The following is a 24,373-nucleotide window of genomic DNA, read 5'->3' as shown; positions in this document are numbered from 1 at the left end:
TTTCCGACGCTTCCACGAGATATTACGTTATTCCAAGTGTGAATGTTAAAAGCGCAGCAAGTAGTACGGCTCGAAGACAATGCCTACGGGTATAAATTTAACTTACGGCTAATGTAACTTTTAAACTTATATCTTATCTATTATCGAGGATCGAAATGTATCAGCGTCCTGACAGTCAAAGTCCAATGGATTTTGGGTTTGTAACGAGCGCAAGCTGCGCATTAATAAAGCGTAGATCAAATAAAGAACCATCTCGGGGAGAAAGCGCATGCATGCCTCGTTAAAAGTGGAGGTGGCCGGAAGAGAGAAAGACGTCTGTTCTTCGGCTCTCGAGATACCTTTGTTCTTACCCCTGCTGCCTGTCTTGGCTGAAATCGATTTCGAAATCGATATGTCGACTTACGGAGCGTCCGTCCATTTCACTTCGCAAATTCAATTATGTTTTCATCGATTAAATTCAATAGGTAGGAACATCGTAAGAGTTCTATATGTTTTTCTTACGCAATCGCGCAAATATATTTATTTATTCAACGATAAATTGATACATTAGATTTCATTTCGTTGTAACAAATGTCACATTATATTGATATCTTTGACTAATTTGTACGCGGCAACGCTACTATATCGAGATATACCTGGTAATACACGCGTAGTGCATACGTAACGATCCAACGTTTAACGAGTTAGACGCAAATTGGCGTCGGCTTAATTGACAGACTTTTTCGCAGGACAAACGAGGAGAGATATAATCGAAGAGATTAATATATATATATATATATATATATATATATATATATATATATATATATATATATATATATATATATATATAATATAATCGGGTCGATGGGCCGTACGAAAAACGCTAAGTCCATTCGAATCGAGGAGAAATGAGATAAACTCTCGGCGCCGTTTTAATATTGAAATGACATGGTCGTCGTACGTATCCAGTACGGTAAATTACATATGTATGGCGTTTACGTACCCATACTCGTACGCCCTTGTACCACGTAGGAATACATACATACATACATACGTAACAACGACACGGCTGTTTGTATACGGAGGCAATGAATTTTTGCGAGCACGCTTGGCCGCACGAACGACGAAAAAGCTGCTCGCAAGTCCATTCGATGCGCGCGCGCACTCTTGTCACGAATAAATGACAAGATCGTCTTTCGAATTTTCTTATTTACGTTGTACGTAACTATGAAACTCGCGATATTCGCGCGTTCTCTCTTAAACGTTTCCGTATCTCTTCCAATCTTTTTTATTTCCTAACTTTATTATGACGAGTTAATGCGAGAGAGGAAAGTTGACACCATCCGGTCGTTTCGAGTTTCATCGCTCGACGCTCCTTTTCTTTCATTTTCCTTCACCTTTTTTCTCTTCCTTTCTCTTCCTTTCTCTTCTTTTCTCTTCTTTTCTCTTCTTCTTTATCTTTCTTCCCTCCCCCCTCTTCTCTCCGTCATTGCAATATCTTCTTTCTTCATTGCAATGACCTAAGGTACCTACTTGCCTATGAGCTTGACTAACTTAAAAGCTTGATCGATTTTAAGATTTAACCTTAATTATAATATTTTATTTTGTTGTATAATTAATGTTAAGCGGTCGATTTACAATCAAATCGTTTGTAACATTCGTTTATACATATTATTATTATATGTATAAGATGATCCAAATGAAAAGTATTATACTATATGAGAGAGCAAGCGACGAAGATGAAAGCGAAACTTTGCAAAGTAAGTATCCATCTAATATGAAATTCTAATCTCGTAGCTCCAACTTCCTCTCTTCTCTTTCTCAAAGTCAAAGCAGTTTAGTTTCACTTCAAAAGGATAGTCCCAAGAGGGACTATTCTTTTTTTATACGTGTAGGTACGATGCGACAGACTGCGATCGAACAAGTTCTTGGCGCAGTTGGTCGATGGTTAAAATGTCTTGCTGTTTCTTTCGTCTTTATTAAAAATTCAACCAATCGTAAATCGAATTCACACTTTTCTTACACTTTTAGATACATTCTAGACGAGCATCATTCGCTTATCGAAAATAATTTACGATCGATCGTGAAAGTAATCGCAAAAACGATCCTAAATGATCTTTGATTGATAATAATAATAATGAATCAATTAGCAGTGAAAGTTTATATAAAACTTAATAAATAATAAGATCTTATCGGTGGTTACAAAGATAATTACAATAAAATCAAATAGAAATAGATAGATGAGATCGAATTAGTATTTGTCGCGTTGTAATTATCAACTTTCGACATGTCTATGAGTTATTCTGACAATTAGCGATCGTTCTCCTCTCGTTAATCTCAAACGACAAGACCATGATGGAGAAATCCTGAAAGGGCGAATCCCGCAAGGAAGGATTCGAAAGGCACGCGACGGACACGCGCCACGTGCTACGAAGAGCACCCAAGGTGGGCTCTTTTTTACCTCTCTCTCTCTCTCTCTCTCTCTCTCTCTCTCTCTCTCTCTCTCTCTCTCTCTCAGTGTGTGTGTATCTATCTCCTGCTATCTATCTTTTTCTCTCCTTTTTCTGCTTTGCGCGTTTGCGCTCGTGCGTCGTGGTATTCGAAACACAAGAATAGCTACGATCGGAGAACGGTCGGATGGTGTCATCTGGCAAGCAGAAAGGCCTGCAAAGCCGAAAACACATGGATGCTTCGGTTTCCTCCTAGTAGGATAGTTTGCTCTCTCTTTTCTTTTTTTAGGGCGTTACCGTGTGCCCCCTGTATAACGGTCGAATGTTTTTAGTGGACGTATGTCGAATGATGACATTCAAAATTCATAGCATTTTATGCATTATCAAGTTTCTGTGATGTTCGTACAATAGCAATTTTGGATTTACTTGATAATTTAGAACACTATTGCTGTTGTAAGTTCCTTTAGTCATCAAATAATTAATTTTTCATTTAAATAATTGCTTTTGAAATGTTTTTAAAGGTATAGTTACAAATCGATAATTATGATTTAATTATAAGGTGATCTTTAAAAGAGGTTGCTCTTTAATACTCGTACGTATATACTTATGTAGATAGACGTTTGGTTGAATTCTATAGGTACGTGGACCATATAAAGATCCCGATCATCGATTCGAGTGAAAATCTTTTCAAGCTTGCCGATGGAACCGGCTTAACCGGGAACGGATTCGGGCAGTTCCGTGCTTTTCTTGCTCCATTTGAGAGAAAGTTTTTGTACACATGCGTAAAGCAGAGCGGGTTCTCTTGGCGTGCCAGCACTTCTCCAAGGCGGCTATCAGCCGGAGGCAAAGCCTCGAAAGAGTTAATGCGAGTACATCCCCGCGAGTAGTCGCATCGATTCCACCAAGTAAGAACGTGAACTACTTTTGCGTGATTCTGTTTTTGGTATCATCGAGAATCCTGCTATATTTCTTTCTCTCCCTCTCTCTCTCTCTCTCTCTCTCTCTCTCAAATACTCGTCCCACCTGTTGTCCCGTTTTACGAGAGTTTTGATTTATTTCTCTTTTTCCTTTTCCATAGTGAATTTTTTTTATCTTCCTTTTTCAATCTCGTTAAATTTATTTTCTTTTACTTTTAGGAACGAATAGTTGGACGAATATAACAGTTTGAATAGAATAGAATTGAAAGAAAAATTGTATTTAAATTGACAATGACACATACTAGTAGGCTCGATTTAATTCCTTCCGTCTAAGACATTTACGTTCGAGTACCATTAAGAACGCCAGTGATGTATTCTAATCTTTATCCCTCGACGAAACACGTGTCTCAGTCTGAAAACACCGCGAATGTATATATTTGTGAGAGGATTAGGGGAATAACATTGGCGCGGAAAAGGAAGTTTTAATTGTTAGAAAGAATTGGAAAGATGCGGTGCATAATAATAAGTAGGTAAGTAGATAATCCTGAAAAGTATGACGATCGATCGATGATCTACATATGTCAAAAATCCTTCCACGAAGTAGTACTACCTACCTGTCCTCTTAAGAGTTCGCATGCTATGCCACTCGGTTTCTTAAATGCAGAGTCTTGCGCTTAAATACAGAGTACGGATAAAATTATGGAAATTGAGGATCACGCGGAAAATTCTACTGGATAGTTTCAGCGCGTGGCATAATATGTATGCGTGTGGCTCAACAAGAAAGGTAGAGGGATTGGGCTTTTCGAAAGATGAAATCGAGCGAGAGGATTGTATCGATTCAGAATCCAGCTATCATTTGCCATTCGGAACCATGCATCACGTTCATCTACTTAAAGTGATTTCACCTCTGATTAAGTCCGTTCTGGTCCTTCCAATTCCACTGGCGGCTTATTGATTCTCTCTCACTCATTGGACTCCATTTCTCCGTTTCCTCTCACGCGAATGGCCTTATCTTGAGAGAGAGAGAGAGAGAGAGAGAGAGAGGGGGGGGGGGGGTAATCGAATGGTTTCGATGAGATCGGTACACATTTTTAAATTTGTTATGCATACGGAACAGGTAGATAGAATTACGTTTTTAACGTTTTTGCTCCCATGAAATAAGGGCATTGGCAATCTCTCTGTCGTTAAATTCATTCTAAGATTTTATTTTAATGTGAATTATTTATTATTAGATATACGTAAAGAAAGGTTATTTAGCAGATCGATCTACTCAAAGTTCTTCTTGAAAGTGAATCGAAGCAACGTTATAAAACTTTTCTCGATTACACGAAATTGGAAGTCAACTTCTTTTGTCGTTGCCGAGATCGTCCACGAGATCTTCTCGTTGAGGGCTTTCCCTCGAAGAACTCGACAAGTCGTAGTAAAAAGCTTCCTCGTTGAATTCCTCATTGAGTAAGGAGAGAGACAGAGAAAGAAAGAGATAGATAGATAGGTAGGTAGGTAGGTAGGTAGGTAGGTAGGTAGGTAGAGAGAGAGAGAGAGAGAGAGAGAGCAGCCGGCTGCGAAGAAGTATGCGTCGTGCGACCTTGCACCTGACGATCTGTCCACCACTGAGAGCTTCTTTTCCAAGCGTCGAGTAGACGTATCCGTGCAAGTCCCGAGAACGGGAACGTTAATGAGGCGCTACCTTTACTTGATTCGATCCATAATGAGAGGTTTTTCTTATTCGAATCGTTGCCGATAGATTGTGATCTACCTGAAGGCAGCATGGTCAAGCTTTTGCATTTTTAAACGATACCAAACACTTATGATATCTTACTTTGACTTCTTTGAATAGATTTTCTAATAAAACAAATCAATGATCTCTTTACGATTTCATATTTAAAAGTCAACTATTGTCTGATAATGTTGAAGTAGTGATACTAAGAGTGAAATTACATTCTCGTTTCTTTTCACAATTCGAAGGGACTGAAGGGAGTAATTGACAAAGTAAAGAAAGAAGCGTGTTCGAAGAATGAATGGGGAAAAATATATAAAAGGAAGCAACACTTTCGTCTTTCACTTTACCTTCGAGAACTTGGAGTAGTGCGTGAATGAAGTCATAAAAGTCTCCCTTTTAGGTTAGACCCATGAATGAAGTCGCAAAATATTTCAAGCCTAATCGAGAGAGAAGACTTCTTAAATGGCCAAAGACTTGAGTATACCTACGTTGAATCGATCGAAATACGAGCACGAAGGAAAGACAAGAATTACTTACAAGTATCGAGCTATTGAGACAGATTAATTTCCTATCAAATAATATCCATTTCCTAAAATTAAACTCAATAATCTTGCATGTTTCTTTTTCTAATCGCATTGTGAAAGATTTTTGATCGGAAAACCCTATGACATTTGTGTGTGTGTGTGTGTAATAAAAAAAGAAAAGATAGAAACGTGAAGCAATCATTAACGTCAGGAGAATATCGCAGTCATCGAAGATAATAGAAATAGATCGAGAAACGAAGCGAAGAGGTTAAAGATCACTAGGCCGGCGTATCGAAGCGATGGTCAGGTAGTAATACGAGAGCGAAGCAGGTAGGTACAGGTATTTAATAAAGGAATGCAGAAGGACTGCTATTGACGGAAGTATCAGCTGTTGGTCGGGCTCCTTTCCGAAGGAGAGAGTACAAGACGGGAAAGCCCTTTTAAATCTCTGCTCCCGCATACGAGAGCATAAAAGACGAATTGGACGGTGATGGACGATGATAAATGATCGGGAAAGATCTTAATATAACGCGCACCTTAATGCATTGCAACGCTCCTTCGCGTATGCAGCGCATTTGAATTAATGATCAGGATCGACGTATTAATGTTTTTCATGATTTTTCTTATGTATTGTCAAATCGAATAAAACGATTCAATTAATTCGTTAACGTAAAATAGTTGACAGTGATTATCGCCTAAGTAATGATTTAGGTGAAGAAAATACGATATAACGTACTTTTAGATATTTTCTTTTCGGCTTTAATGCTTTACGTCCCGGTGGAGTACGACCGATAATGTCCTTGAGGAGACAACGGTACGCTCTTCTTGTACGATAATCATCCGCAAAGTAGTCACAGGCGGAATACGTAAACGAGCGGTGGCTCTCATTCGAGTGCGTCGGGAATGAGCACGCTTCTCTCAATCGGTACACGCCATGCAACGGCATCGATTTCCATACGCTATCCGTGCGTATATAACCGAGAGAGCCCATCGCGTAATGCCCAGGTGATTCCCGTGGAATTATTAACCGCAGATGCAAGTGCAACGAATTATTGCGCCCCAATTTTTCAACCATTAAAGAAACCGAACTGAAACTTTCTTCCTGCCTTATCCCTCTACGAGTATATAAAGTATATACGTAAAGGGGACAGGAAATTTTTCAACGACACAGTCCGAAATAACATCAAGAACTCGACATCGTATGTTAAATAAATAAGACGACGTTGAAATTTATTCGAAATATTCAAGTTTCATTGCCCGTACAAACCTTTATACAATATCGTGCCACGTGGCTCGAATTTGGCATAGCCCGTTAATCCGACGGGAAAGTATACCGATACTCGTTAGTACCAACGCCGTTAATTCCTTTAAGAAGAATTTCGTTTTTTCCTTGATTGAGAATTTAAAATCCCCACCCCCCTCTCTCTCTCTCTCCTCCCCCTTCTGCTTCCTTGATAATTTAGGATTATCATATTGAAAGATATGCGGACGTAATTCTCAAATACCTATACAATGTTCGAGACTTTGTGTCGAGGGACAAATTAGTGCAATACATTCGCGGACAGAGCATATGTTATGTAAATGTGCGTGCAAATATCGTACGTGGCACGGTGCATGCCACGGACGTACCGAGGGTGAACGCGTGCGCATTCGCGAATGTGTCCTCGCAAAATTATTTTTCCGTACAAGCAGCGAAGAGTATCCCGAGACGAGAGTCACGTGCCTACCGAAGATATTGCAAAATATTACATGCTCGTTTCTTTTCTACTTCTTCGACTAACGATATCGTGCTGGAAGTATTTGTTGATTGTTTCTTTTTCATCGCTTTTCCTTATTTTCTTTCTTTTTCCAATTATATAGTAAGTATATTTTCTAATTATATAGTAGTTGATTCTAATTATATCAGGCTGATTGTACTCGAATTGAGAATTAATGCTGATGCTAATTCCTTATTACTCTTGTTTGATTTCTTTAAGAATATATAAATTATTTAAATCGTTTAAATTGTTACGCCAGATTTCTAATGCGTATACACAGTAGTACTTTTTTCTTTATTAAACCATGCATGGGTACATATAATTAAACTCTACAATTAAATTATAATCGTCAATCATAGCAAGGAACCTAACAAAACCGATCAACGTGTTAAATTTCACAGCATTTAAAATATTTTTCATCAAGTTGCATTTGTTACCGCCTTCGCAGGTAAAGCGAACTATAAAAAAATCTAACTGCTTCATTATCTTTTCGTATTTTTACCGTCTATTTTTGAACCTAATAATCGAGAGAGAGAGAGAGAGAGAGAGAGAGAGAGAGAGAGAGAACGTCCAAATTCACAACAAACGACAGCTTCGTACTAATTTGATGGAGAGCAATTGGGATTTAATGAAGGAGCAGCGCGAGTCCTTTTGATAAATTACTTGAGCGGCAAGGCTCGAAGAAAAAAGAATGAGGAAGAAGAAGGAGAAACGGAAGAGCGTAAAAAGAGTTACTTCGTTCGCATTTGTTAAGCCGCAGTGATTGGCCCTGTGACAGGACAGGTGCGTGCTGCAAGATACAAAGGGCCACGATATATCCTGAGATATGCCATTTCTTTTCTCGTGCTCATACTGGTATCTTTCTCATTTCCTTACCTGTATGCTTAAAGTGCATACCGGTGAATTTTTTAATCGATAAATTCGATAGAAAATAAAAAAGTCAAATTGATCGAATCAACAACCCTTTCAGTCTGTTTCTAGTGTTCCAAGTGTCGATCTTGGGATAGAAACGATTCTAAACGATTTTACTTTTCTTTCATCATCGTTATACGCCTCTAGTGCGTAGAAAAGAAAAAGGCATGCGCCATGTAATTAATACACACAGCGTGTCGGTAACTCAATCGACAGGCGCCCTACGTCAGCCGCATTTTTCCTAAGTATTTCTATGGCTGCCATAGTTAATAGACACATAGTGTGACTGCACGTCGAGCGAACAGTTGCGCGCTCACAAGTTGCACTTTATCCTCCTCTCAGGTACCTCTTCTATACGCGTAGTTGCAACTCAATACCAAGACTCTCTCGTCGATCGAACTGCAATTTGCTGTTTCGTTACCCTCACGGAAGTTGTCGTAGTCACTTCATTGGTTCGATCCCTTCGAGTTCGAGTTTCAATATTCGATCCTCCGCTAATCGATGTTTCCTCGTGTTCGATAATTATCTTGTAGCTAATTGGCAATGAGTTATAAAATTGATATTTTACGTACCATCAACGAGCGAAAGTTTTCTCGCTTGATTATTACATTTAATAAAATTAATAATAATCATTTGTTAAACGACGCGGTAAATACACGATGCGATGCTCGTTGCTGATTTATAACATTTTATAAATGGAACGCGAATTAATTTGCGATACCAAAACGAACAAAATGGAAGAAAGTTGAGACGGTCGATGTAAGAAAAGCTCGCGGTGCACTGCGCGAAGTATCTTCTTTCGTTCAGGGATAAATGATTATTACGTTACTTTTAAATACGTATTAACGATGAAATATCGAAAGTCGAAATCGCAACTCGTTCGCAAACTTTTTTGCGATAATTCGATAACGAATCTTTAAAGAACGGCACGGTGCTGATTAAGGTTGACGAGCACATCAATCGCGAGCCACGTTCAAAATTAGGTTAATACAGCGATCTGCATAATAAGGCGCGCTAAAAAAGAACCGGAGAAGTTTACGGGTGACCGTAAGTATTATCTTTTCATTTGGGGTCACAAAATTTGATGCGATCGTTCCTTCATTATTCGAAACCTAAAAATTATCTTTCGTAATATCGTGTATAAAATAACGCAATTATTTAAACAATTTTTCTTTGCATTAATCCTATAGAAAAAGAATAAAGATAATAAGTAACATTTTAAATAATTCGTCTTATTTAATATAATGACTCGATGAAGATAACAAAAAAATTGTATAAGATTTTTAGAGGAAATTAAATGTAATCAGAAGAAAATCTAGATAAATAGATAGACAGATGGATAGATACAGCGATAGACAGACAGATAGATAGATAGAGAGATAGATAGATAGACAGATAGATGGATAGATGGATAGATAGATAGATAGATACATAGAGAGAGAGAGAGAGAGAGAGAGAGAGAGAGAGAGAGAGAGAGAGAGAGAGAATTTTCATTTATAAGAAAACGGTACTCAAAAGGACAGATGTTTCACCATTTAAAAATAATGCGGATACATCACAAGGATCACTAATTAACAGTTTTTATCGCATCTTTAGAGAATATTTACACGGGGCCGACGAAAATTAATACCGAAATTCGAATGGAATTGTAGGTTCCCGCGTTCCGACAAAAACGTGTTTGCATGCTACGAAGAAGAAGACTCGAAGCAGGAAACAGGCGTACATTACCGGAAGGGGCATTAACTTTTTAACCAAGACAACGCGCGTATTAGCATCTGATTAATAGGTATATGTAATTTCCATTATCGAAGCTAAGAAAAAAGAACGAGAAGAAAAGTGGGTAATAATACTTTTTCGCGCCTACGACAGATTAACATCACCCTGTTTAGCGCATTAGACGAGAATGAATTAGGATTATTTAAGATTAACATAAGAACGACTTTTCGTCGTTATCTGTAGTAAGCTTGTTGTATTTGTCATCTTAAGAGAAAATTGAAACTATCAAATTAGGAGGCATAACGGAATAAAATAAATAATTCATCAAAAATGTTACCTTTTAGATGGTAAAAAAATAATAATAGTAATATATAATAATGGTCTATAATAATTGTGTGAAAGTCATTATAAAAGCTTACAGTCATTATAAAAAGAATGGGATTTTTATGATTTAAAAATTGTAAAAGTACCAAAGATACTTTTCTCCCAAGTTACACTCATCAATGGAAACTCAAGGTTGATATAATATAGAAGGGAAAAAGTTTCCCTCAAAGTGAAAAATGTTTGGTGCCAGATCGATATAGGTTTATCCATTGTCGTGCTGTCTCCCGTCTAGACTATTTCTAAGCTAGAATCGGCTACTATTCTATTATTATTCTAGTGCCAACTCCCTGCCATTGATATGGCATTGTGTTTGAGAAATGTGTCTTACCCGAAGAACGACGTGAAAATGACTGGATAAGAATTAAAAGGAAGAAAGAAAGAAAGAAAGAAAGAAAAAACGAGAAAGAATTTCTCGAATCCATAGAATAAAATACGTAAACTCTCTCTCTCTCTCTCTCTCTCTCTCTCTCTCTCTCTCTCTCTCGCTCTCGCTCGCTCGCTCTCAATTCAAATATTTTATCGCATTTCGAATGGGAATTTTAGTAAAGACAGAATACTGCCATTGGTTTGGAGGATTCGTCGCGGAGTGCGATCGCGTATACCTGCCTAGCACAAAGACGACCTGATGCGCAAACAAACTGTTTAACGAAGCTAACTGACACTCTTCGATACGAGCTAATCTAAATAACTTTTGAGTTACGGATTATTACGAATTAGAAGAACGAAATAGTATTCTATAGAAGATTGTGTAAAGGATCGCGACCGTTTACGTGAGACATTTAACAGGTAATTTTGAAAAATCTTTAAATAATTTATAGGTCTGTATTTTTTCTCGATTAATCATAGATTAAATGATTACCTTAATGATTATTGCGAACGATCGTAAGTAGATAAGTATTTATTCAGGGTAGATGTGTCTGAAAATGCAAATGAAATGTTCAATCTTTTTCCTAGTTGTCATCTCCTAGAAATACTTATTATCATTGATGGGACTAAATGTTCGAAAATTATAAATTAGAATGCACTATTGATAGATCAATTAAATAAACTTTATGCATATATTGCAATGTATTACGTAAGAAAACTCGAGTGGCACTCGACTCGAGGTTATATCGATCACAGGATCCTATATACTTACTTTAGAGACCCTTGCATATACATTATGCATATTTAAGTATTTACTTACTACCTACTAGTTGGGTTATCTATTATCCAATGAAAACGCATAATAACGCAATCGAGCGTCAACAATCGTAATTTGCCGAAAGATGCATCGAGAGTTCTTACCCTTTTACATTTTACATAATGAACGGTAAAGCAAACGGATACTTCCTTTGGTAAGATATTGATAAATCTCGTACGTGCATATACGAGTCTTCGCTCACTTTCATATCGTACGAAGATAGATTCGCGAAGAAAGCCCACAGAGTTCTTCTCGAAAGTTTCTTGTCATTGATTTATTAAGCTCCGTAACAAGACTCTCCTTCAACGATATTACTAACGACTAACGTGCATCATGTGAGCGAGAGCGTTTTTATCTTAAATCGGATAAGATTGATTTCTTAAAGATATTATTCTTCTTCGTTATAGATATTATCTAGTTATAAATCTAAACAGATGCCAATTTCATTATGTAATCGTTATCATATATTCATACCTTTATTAGGTACGTAAATTATAACAAAGTATACAGAGGGAAATCTAAAAGGTTATTCTAATACGACAATGAATCGTGCATATGCATTTTGCTTGCGTCTATTTTATATTCTGCTAAACGATAGAGTAACGTAGCCAAGCAAAAGAATAGGTACCTATGTATGTATATTGAAAAATCGGATCGTCCGTATCCGTATTATGTAGTCATTTTTGTTACGCCTCGTTCACGCTTCGTTCACGCTTCGTTCACGCTTCGTTTGCATTCTTTCTCATTGTCAGGCAAAAATCGAGACACGTAGAATAGATTGTTAGATGCAACCCAGACTCCGAGAACAGGGGTCTCGCTCCTATTTCTTAGAGATTAAGGCAAAAGCCATGATTCCAAGATGCGCGCATACCTGTTGGGAGATCTTTCGAATGCAAATGAATTCTCGTGGAAGAGGGTTACTGTCAAAAAATAAATTAGAACGAAATTCTACGAAGTTTCTTCGAGAGTCTCAACGACGAGACGTCGAAAGGATGATCGATCGAGGTATGTCAACTTTAGCAAAAATACGGACCATCATTGGCGAACATTTTTCATTTATTTTGGGTGATTGGAGTATGTAGAACCGAAGAAAACATTTTAATGCACTGTTATTATCGCTTGGATTTGTTTGATCAAGTACAAGCGTTTCGTTCGGTAGCGCATTTCACCGATGTGCCTTCGAGCGAAATATAACGACCGCTTGGCATATCGAGGCGAGTATAAGCATGTCCATTTACATTTAGTCGTCATTCACGGCCAAATGAAATCGCTTTGCCTCTCTTTAAGCCAATCCAGAAGAGCGTTCGTATTCGTACGTAGCGCTGTCCATCTCGGTTAAATTTATGGTGAACGCGGGCTTGTAGAAGCCAACGACGCCAGACATTGATCGATGAACGAAAGAAGAGAACGAAAGAGATTAAACGGAATAGACATATACGCTTACGATGGAAAGCGCGAGCTTTTATCCGTGGAAGATCCGCGCCCTCGGCGCACTTAACTCGGTAAAGAAATTAAAATCGAAACGATGACGAAGGGACAAACTCGTTAGGAAAATCTCATAGGTGTCATTGTGTAACGGGAAATCTTTCATTATTTTCTCATTGTACCACCCCCGTCATCTTTTCCTTTTGGTCCGGCGAAAGGAGAAGAGAAAAAAGCACACCGTTGCACTCCCGGCAAAATCCGTTTATTTCGGTGGGCACGCGACGTGTTCCCGTTAGTGACGATCGCTTCGATAATTGGTGGCCTCGAAAATTCTCTAGAAAGTGAAAATCGAGGTAAAAGCGGTAGCCGGAAGGTGGCCTCTGTGTGCCGGCTGCTCTGTGGGTGTACAAAGACGTGGAGCACGCGCGATCGATGATCACCAAGATAATTTCCTCGATGATTATGTACGAGAGAGTTACAGAATAAGGAATTAAAGACGAAAAAGGGATATCATTCCGACCCGAAATCTTCGGAAAAGTGGAAAGTTCGTATAAAAAAGATAAGCTCGTCGCGCGCCAACCGTTCGAACTAGAAAAGAACTAAAATAAAATAAGAGATATTTTATATGAATGATCTCATTCAGAAGTATCCCCTTCCCTTCTTTTCCTCCTATTCTCGTTCGTTATTATATAAAAATAAAAAAATCAAGCGTGTTTTTCGGTATGTAGATCAAAAGAGAAAAGGTAAAAAGACTAATCGTCTTATTCAATCGGAAATCGATGGGGAGCACGAAGCGTTCGTTTATGCTTTTGCTCGCTTGGCCCGGAAACGGCGAAGAGATCAATTTTTCTCTCTTAATCTTCGGCGTGCATCGGTCGATCGCACGAGAGAAAATCGGTCAGACTCGGCGCGTGCTCGTCGAGGAGGGACGAGACATACGCGTGCCCATCGCGAGTTCTTCCACTTGCCGATAATCGGCGCGTGCCCTCGCCGTACACTTAAATAAGGATGGTGTACGTTCACTCGCAAAGAGGAGAGAAAGGAAAGGAGAAAGAGTGGTAGTGTGTGTGTGTGTGTGTGTGTGTGTGTGTGTGTGTGCGTGCGTGCGTGCGCGCGTGTGTGAGAGAGAGAGAGAAGGGAAAGGACGTAAGTAGGCGCGCACTTTTCGGGGTTATCGCGGCAGCTGTCGCAGACAAGCAGTCTTTCCTTATTAATTAAAGCGACGCACATTCGTTGGTACGCTCCTTCCTTACTCGTTGGTTAGCAAGCTCAGTCAAGCAATTGAGCCTTTTGCCAGGTCGCCTTTAGCCGCATTATATCGCGAGGAAAATTATTTCTTGGCGGTCTTACCTCCTCGATGCATCTAATTACGATAAGAACTCTCGCGCGAGCGAGCAAGGCTGTGTGCTTTCGCGTAAATGAACACTCCTCAACGGAAAGTGTAAACGCCCGTGTGAGAGAGTACGCATTAATCGGCAGACGATACCGTACCGACAATACGCCTACTCTTGCGCTTTAACGATCTGGATTAAATGCATCAAGGTCGGCGTCATTGAATTTACCGTACGTTAATTTGGCTGCATAACGGTGGGCCTTACATATACACGCAACCACGCACACAAACTGGACGTAATCTCATTTTCTCTTTGCCCTCGGATGAAAATAATACGTATTGCCAAGAATTCGACCTACTCGGATTCGAGTTTCTCCCTCCCTCCCTCCCTCTCTCTCTCTCTCTCTCTCTTTCTCTCCCTCGTTACCTAGTTATCTACGACGAGATAGATGCGAAATACGTCGGAGGCAAAGATAAGAATTGCAAAGATGAAGGAAAAGCTAAAAGAGGAAGAGGAAGAAGAGACCGAAAGATATATGCAGGTGTATGTAGGTATACACGAGTATGCGTGTATACCTCAAACGTGTATACTCGTCGTATACGTACAAAGCCGAGAATCAGAAAACCGGACGGCAAGCGGATAAATATTACTCGTCGGTGCGCTCTTCTCAACGCGTAAAGCTGTTATTACGTGCAAGCTGCGGATTCCGGAGGCCTTCGATTCGGTTCACCGAGAAAGTGTCCACAGCCTGTATATATGATACGATATGTACTCGATCGTTTGCGCACGTTCCTCTTTCACGGCCTCGACGAGAACGTCGTAATTATCATTGCACCTGTGAAAATCGTTATGCCGTTACGCAGTCCTCGAAAGACAGGCGGAAAAGTATTCCGATCGTCGTCGATCCTTCTCGCTGATCCTACCCAACCGATCCTACTCTCGAGATAATACTCATCGAGACTCGATCGCACTTACGTAAAGTACGTACGCGTATATGCGTGCGCGTGTTCCTGCCCGTACTCGTCTCGTACTTGTGCACGCACCAGGCAGAAAAGAGTCCATCTTCGACGATTCGCATCTCCGTGTGCGTTGCGCGCCTTTCCAAAAGGCACAGGTGCATCCCGTGATAGATGACGAAAAGTGGTTTATGGGCTCGAACTCAAGCTCGATTCATCGTTGACATGCCCGCCTCTGATCGTTTCCCTTCGAGACTTTTCTACTGTCATTCACACAATGCTAAATATTTTTTTTTTTTTTTTTTTTTTTTTTTATAGAATTTGTATTCTCTTTTTCTTCCGAAATACTGCATACTATTTTCGTGTTATATTGTATTTTGTGCCAAGTAAGACCGATATCAATCTTCCCTCTCATCTTTTTCTACGATTTTAAAACATATGAATGATTTAATCGTTCGTTCAATGATTAATAATTTTTCCTTTTTCACACGGACACATTTATCTAACCAATGGCAATAATTAAATAAGAGTAAATAGTAAAATAAACAGTTAAATAGTTGGCGCTTGTATGTGTGCGAAAAGAGACGTGTCATCAATTATGCACCATCATTTTACTTACTTAATAATTTGTAAATTAACAATGCGATATTTGAAGGCTTTTCAAGTACATTCTAGTCGAAACTTGCAATTAAAGTAATATTTTGAATGATTTATCGATTATAAGTCATCTAGTTTGGTATAAAAATGACAATGAAACGTCTCTGACACTTGGTATGTCGGGTATGTAGGTCATTCCTGTCGAGGGAAGATGCGGAATCGTTTTTTATTCCAGTTCAATGGACATACATTTTCGAACTTCTATCTCGATCTCTCCAGGTGCATTCTTCCATCGTGATCGAAATTCTCCTGCCGCTTGATCGCGCTTTAAAAACATCATACCGATCGCGAGTTACGTGTTCCCCTTTGGTATATTTCACCCTACTTCGCGCTCACTAAGCACTATCCTGCTTTTTATTTTCTTTTTTACTGACACATCTTAAAACTCTTATCGTGTAATTTATTAAAAAAAAAAAAAAAAAAAAAAAAAAAAAAAACGTAATCTCTATAGTGCTTTACACTCGATATTTTTTTTATGATTCAATCACGAATCGGGGCTTATTCTCAATTTAAAACGTTGCTTTTTCTCGATAATTGGACATACAGAATTTAACTTTTATTTGTAGTTTTAAACGGAATCACGACTTATTTCTAAGTTCTGCATATAATAGACCTAACTCGTAATAAAATGTCAATAAGGCACATCCAATGGCACAATGAGATATTTTGTTAGAATTAAAGTCTAATTCTTTAATAGTAGGAATTTAATTAAAATCCCCTAAAGATAAACTTACTTGTATGCATTCTATCCAAAGAGCTGTATGTTTCCGAAGAGCAGCAGGAGATAGTACTTGGATGGTAGTTTCTTTCGAATGTGTCCCAGTTGACAGATTAGATGTCAATGCAATGAATAAGTGCAGGGCAAAATTAAAGAATATTATTAATATAGAGTAAAGTTAAGAACATTTGTATATATAATTGTGCGTGCGTGCGTGCGTGTATATATATACATATATATGAAGTTTAATGTGACAGGAGTGATGTAATCAGGTGCGAAATTAGAATTAACAAGTCATAAATGATTAAATCAAGCTTATAAAATATTATATATAATGTAAATGAGAAATTAGATGAATTGAAAGTAATGAAACAAGAGCAGGCCTGAATACGTCTAGAGAGCTGCTTAGAGGAACGAATACTGCGTACTAACGCGTTAGTTAAGATGACGAATCGGAGAAGTCGTGTCAAGGTCGATCTCTCCAATCGTCTTTTGATTATTTACAAATACTTTTTCCGGCAGGTACTTCTCAAATTCTTCGAATTGCACAACGTATATATATACACAGATATGTACCAATAATAACATTTTATCACTCTCTACTAGTGTTTCTTTTTTTATTTGCCGGAGACGATTGGTAAGGGAACCTTCAACTTGTTATCTATATCCTAACCTAATTATCTTTCTCTCCCTCTCTCTCTCTCTCCCACCGTTAAGAATATCGCCGTATTTATTTGAAAGTAGATAGACTTATATGTACGTGCAGGATGGTTGCATTTCAAATATTATTGCTATCGTGCTATGTAGTTTTCTTAGTTTATACACTAAAAAATATTAGATCAATATTAGTGCAGTAGAAAATTAATTATATGCGAATGCATTATATATGGGTGCAGGAATTACCGATATTTGGGTCTCTACGAAAGAAAGATATCTATGTGTACATGAATATCGTATATACGATGAAATAAAATCGAACACGACTAATTAACGAAGAATTATTAATAAGAACATCGTTAAAAGACGGATAAAGTATCGATAGTGCGAAAATAAAAATTCGAAAAGTAAATATAACTCCGTCATAATTCCAAAGGAGAAGCCAAAACGCCGATATTATTTCCGCGGATATCTTTTAAACAAGACGACGCAACGACTTGCGAACATACGTGTGTGGAAATTGCATTTTGGGAAATCGATTGATATATAAAATAAACATGTACCTATAAAAAGAATATACTAATAACTTGTAATTAACGAGACGAGGTAGGCCTGTTGTTACTGATACGACGAAATAATTCCAAATGGCGGAGTTACCAATAGCAGGAAGAAATACGCGGAAGCGCCTTTGCAAATCCCACCCCGCGAAGCATGTAATTTTTCAATCTATCATACGAAAATATGGAAACATCAAAAGTATGATATAGGAATACACAAATTACGCATATTATGTTAGCCCAAGCTAAGAAACTTAATTAATTACAAATTGGACAGCTATGTAGATATAACATAAAAATACGAAAAGAAATTTAAATAACACAAATTTTCGATAATTTTAAATAATGTATAATGAATACAAAACATAATAATGAATTTATGGGATACAATAGATCATTGTTTAAACGATAGTGCATTCGCAATAATATTAGACATAGCTCGCGTAAAACATATTAATATAAATTCCTCTACTTAAATAAATAACAATTACAATCACGTAGTTGGCGTAATATAAATATAAACGCAATTTCCCATAACATTGATAATTGCTGAAATAGTTTTCCTTTATACTCCGACGAGTGCAAATCGCGAACCAATTTCCTGAATGAGAAAACTTAGAAATTAATATCCCCGATGATATTATAAATATTTAAACGGTCTTTGATGAACGCGGGATAGAATAGAGTCATATTTAAACAATAGTACATTTATTTAAACAATAAAATGTCTGAATCGAGCGCGGGACCAAAAATAATTTTAATATAAACTTCTAGTACTTCAAAATTTTAATTGCCGAGCGGTTTTCTCTGGTAATATAAACATAAACGCACTTTTTCACGACTTTGACAGTTTGCGACTTAGTTTTCTCTGGCACACCGACGTGTGCACTTCGTGATTCCCTTTTCTAAACGCTAAAGATTATAAATTAATATTTTCGGTAATTTTATAATTATTTATACGGTTTTTATATCACGCGGAATAGAATAGAGTAATATTTAAACAATAATTCATTTATTTAAACATTGAAAAGTCTGAATCGCGCGCGGGTCTAAAAATAATTTTAATATAGACTTCTAGAACTTGAAAATTTTAATTCCGGAGCGGTTTTCTCTCGAAATATAAACATAAACGCACTTTTTCACGACTTTGACAGTTCGCTACTTAGATTGCTCTTGCACTCCGACGTGTGCACTTCGTGATTCCCTTTTCTAAACGCTAAAGATTATAAATTAATATTTTCGATATTTTATAATTATTTATACGGTTTTTATATCTCGCGGGATAGAATAGAGTAATATTTAAACAATAGTTCATTTATTTAAACATTGAAAAGTCTGAATCGCGCGCGGGTCTTAAAATAATTTTAATATAAACTTCTAGAACTTAAAAATTTTAATTTCGGATCGGTTTTCTCTGGTATTATAAACATAAACGCACTTTTTCACGACTTTGACAGCTCGCGACTTAGTTTACTCTTGCACTCCGACGTGTGCACTTCGTGATTATCTTTTCTAAACGCTAAAACTTATAAATTAATATTTTCGGTAATTTTATAATTATCTACACGGTTTTTATAGCTCGCGGGATAGAATATAGTATTATTTAAACACTGGTTCATTTATTTAAACAATAAAAAGTCTGAATCGCCCGCGGAACTTAAAATAATTCTAATATAAACTTCTAGTACTTAAAAATTATAATTCGGAGCGGTTTTCTCTTGTGACATAAACATAAACGCACTTATACACGACTTTGACAGCTCGCGACTTAGTTTGCTCTTCCACTCCGACATGTGCACTTCGTGATTATCTTTTCTAAACGCTAAAACTTATAAATTAATATTTTCGGTAATTTTATAATTATCTACACGGTTTTTATAGCTCGCGGGATAGAATATAGTATTATTTAAACACTGGTTCATTTATTTAAACAATAAGAAGTCTGAATCGCCCGCGGAACTTAAAATAATTCTAATATAAACTTCTAGTACTTAAAAATTTTAATTTCGGAGCGGTTTTCTCTTGTGACATAAACATAAACGCACTTATACACGACTTTGACAGCTCGCGACTTAGTTTGCTCTTGCACTCCGACATGTGCACTTCGTGATTCTCTTTTCTAAACGCTAAAACTATTAAATTAATATTTTCTGTAATTTTATAATTATTTATACGGTTTTTATACCACGCGGGATAGAATATAGTAATATTTAAACAATAGTTCATTTATTTAAACAATAAAAAGTCTGAATCGCCCGCGGAACTTAAAATAATTCTAATATAAACTTCTAGTACTTAAAAATTTTAATTTCGGAGCGGTTTTCTCTGGTATTATAAACATAAACGCACTTTTTCACGACTTTGACAGCTCGCGACTTAGTTTGCTCTTGCACTCCGACGTGTGCACATCGTGATTCTCTTTTCTAAACGGTTAAACTATTAAATTAATATTTTCGATAATTTTATAATTATTTATACGGTTTTTATACCACGCGGGATAGAATATAGTAATATTTAAACAATAGTTCATTTATTTAAACAATAAAAAGTCTGAATCGCGCGCGGGTCTTAAAATAATTCTAATATAAACTTCTAGTACTTAAAAATTATAATTCGGAGCGGTTTTCTCTTGTGACATAAACATAAACGCACTTATACACGACTTTGACATCTCGCGACTTAGTTTGCTCTTGCACTCCGACGTGTGCACTTCGTGATTCTCTTTTCTAAACGCTAAAGATTGTAAATTAATATTTTCGGTAATTTTGTAATTATCTACACGGTTTTTATAGCTCGTGGAATAGAATAGAGTATTATTTAAACAATAGTTCATTTATTTAAACAATAAAAACTCTGAATCGCGCGCGGGACTTAAAATAATTTTAATATAAACATCTAGTACTTAAAAATTTTAATTTCGGAGGGGTTTTCTCTTGTGACATAAACATAAACGAACTTATACACGACTTTGACAGCTCGCGACTTAGTTTGCTCTTGCACTCCGACGTGTGCACTTCGTGATTATCTTTTCTAAACGCTAAAACTATTAAATTAATATTTTCGATAATTTTATAATTATTTATACGGTTTTTATACCACGCGGGATAGAATATAGTAATATTTAAACAATTGTTCATTTATTTAAACAATGAAAAGTCTGAATCGCGCGCGGGTCTTAAAATAATTTTAATATAAACTTCTAGAACTTAAAAATTTTAATTTCGGAGCGGTTTTCTCTTGTGACATAAACATAAACGCACTTTTTCACGACTTTGACAGTTCGCGACTTAGTTTGCTCTTGCACTCCGACTTGTGCACTTCGTGATTCTATTTTCTAAACGCTAAAACTTACAAATTAATATTTTCTGTAATTTTATAATTATCTAAACGACTTTTATAGCACGCGGGATAGAATAGAGTAATATTTAAACAATATTTCATTTATCTAAACAATAAAAATTCTGAATCGCGCGCAGGACTTAAAATAATTCTAATATAAACTTCTAGTACTCAAAAATTTTAATTTCGGAGCGGTTTTCTCTTGTGACATAAACATAAACGCACTTTTTCACGACTTTGACAGATCGCGACTTAGTTCGCTCTTGCACTCCGACGTGTGCACTTCGTGATTCTCTTTTCTAAACGCTAAAGATTGTAAATTAATATTTTCGGTAATTTTGTAATTATCTACACGGTTTTTATAGCTCGTGGAATAGAATAGAGAATTATTTAAACAATAGTTCATTTATTTAAACAATAAAAACTCTGAATCGCGCGCGGGACTTAAAATAATTCTAATATAAACTTCTAGTACTTAAAAATTTTAATTTCGGAGGGGTTTTCTCTTGTGACATAAACATAAACGAACTTATACAAGACTTTGACAGCTCGCGACTTAGTTTGCTCTTGCACTCCGACGTGTGCACTTCGTGATTATCTTTTCTAAACGCTAAAACTATTAAATTAATATTTTCGATAATTTTATAATTATTTATACGGTTTTTATACCACGCGGGATAGAATATAGTAATATTTAAACAATAGTTCATTTATTTAAACAATAAAAAGTCTGAATCGCCCGCGGAACTTAAAATAATTCTAATATAAACTTCTAGTACTTAAAAATTTTAATTTCGGAGCGGTTTTCTCTGGTATTATAAACATAAACGCACTTTTTCACGACTTTGACAGTTCGCGACTTAGTTCGCTCTTGCACTCCGACGTGTGCACTTCGTGATTCTCTTTTCTAAACGCTAAAGATTGTAAATTAATATTTTCGGTAATTTTGTAATTATCTACACGGTTTTTATAGCTCGTGGAATAGAATAGAGTATTATTTAAACAATAGTTCATTTATTTAAACAATAAAAACTCTGTATCGCGCGGGACTTAAAATAATTCTAATATAAACTTCTAGTACTTAAAAATTATAATTTCGGAGCGGTTTTCTCTTGTGACATAAACATAAACGCACTTATACACGACTTTGACAGCTCGCGACTTAGTTTGCTCTTGCACTCCGACATGTGCACTTCGTGATTATCTTTTCTAAACGCTAAAACTTATAAATTAATATTTTCGGTAATTTTATAATTATTTATACGGTTTTTATACCACGCGGGATAGAATATAGTAATATTTAAACAATAGTTCATTTATTTAAACAATAAAAAGTCTGAATCGCCCGCGGAACTTAAAATAATTCTAATATAAACTTCTAGTACTTAAAAATTTTAATTTCGGAGCGGTTTTCTCTGGTATTATAAACATAAACGCACTTTTTCACGACTTTGACAGCTCGCGACTTAGTTTGCTCTTGCACTCCGACGTGTGCACATCGTGATTCTCTTTTCTAAACGGTTAAACTATTAAATTAATATTTTCGATAATTTTATAATTATTTATACGGTTTTTATACCACGCGGGATAGAATATAGTAATATTTAAACAATAGTTCATTTATTTAAACAATAAAAAGTCTGAATCGCCCGCGGAACTTAAAATAATTCTAATATAAACTTCTAGTACTTAAAAATTTTAATTTCGGATCGGTTTTCTCTGGTATTATAAACATAAACGCACTTTTTCACGACTTTGACAGCTCGCGACTTAGTTTACTCTTGCACTCCGACGTGTGCACTTCGTGATTATCTTTTCTAAACGCTAAAACTTATAAATTAATATTTTCGGTAATTTTATAATTATCTACACGGTTTTTATAGCTCGCGGGATAGAATGTAGTATTATTTAAACACTGGTTCATTTATTTAAACAATAAAAAGTCTGAATCGCCCGCGGAACTTAAAATAATTCTAATATAAACTTCTAGTACTTAAAAATTATAATTTCGGAGCGGTTTTCTCTTGTGACATAAACATAAACGCACTTATTCACGACTTTGACAGCTCGCGACTTAGTTTGCTCTTGCACTCCGACATGTGCACTTCGTGATTATATTTCTAAACGCTAAAACTTATAAATTAATATTTTCGGTAATTTTATAATTATTTATACGGTTTTTATACCACGCGGGATAGAATATAGTAATATTTAAACAATAGTTCATTTATTTAAACAATAAAAAGTCTGAATCGCCCGCGGAACTTAAAATAATTCTAATATAAACTTCTAGTACTTAAAAATTTTAATTTCGGATCGGTTTTCTCTGGTATTATAAACATAAACGCACTTTTTCACGACTTTGACAGCTCGCGACTTAGTTTACTCTTGCACTCCGACGTGTGCACTTCGTGATTATCTTTTCTAAACGCTAAAACTTATAAATTAATATTTTCGGTGATTTTATAATTATCTACACGGTTTTTATAGCTCGCGGGATAGAATATAGTATTATTTAAACACTGGTTCATTTATTTAAACAATAAAAAGTCTGAATCGCCCGCGGAACTTAAAATAATTCTAATATAAACTTCTAGTACTTAAAAATTATAATTCGGAGCGGTTTTCTCTTGTGACATAAACATAAACGCACTTTTTCACGACTTTGACAGTTCGCGACTTAGTTCGCTCTTGCACTCCGACGTGTGCACTTCGTGATTATCTTTTCTAAACGCTAAAGCTTATAAATTAACATTATCGATAATTTTATAATTATTTATAAGGTTTTTATATCACGCGGAATAGAATAGAGTAATATTTAAACAATAATTCATTTATTTAAACATTGAAAAGTCTGAATCGCGCGCGGGTCTTAAAATAATTTTAATATAAACTTCTAGTACTCAAAAATTTTAATTTCGGAGCGGTTTTCTCTTGTGACATAAAAATAAACGCACTTATACACGACTTTGACAGGTCGCGACTTAGTTTGCTCTTGCACTCCGACATGTGCACTTCGTGATTCTCTTTTCTAAACGCTAAAACTATTAAATTAATATTTTCTGTAATTTTATAATTATCTAAACGACTGTTATAGCACGCGGGATAGAATAGAGTAATATTTAAACAATATTTCATTTATCTAAACAATAAAAATTCTGAATCGCGCGCAGGACTTAAAATAA

The sequence above is a fragment of the Vespa crabro genome, chromosome 11 (assembly GCF_910589235.1).
Source record: "Vespa crabro chromosome 11, iyVesCrab1.2, whole genome shotgun sequence".
In the NCBI taxonomy this organism is placed as follows: Eukaryota; Metazoa; Arthropoda; class Insecta; order Hymenoptera; family Vespidae; genus Vespa; species Vespa crabro.
Note: the sequence above shows the minus strand (reverse complement) of the source record.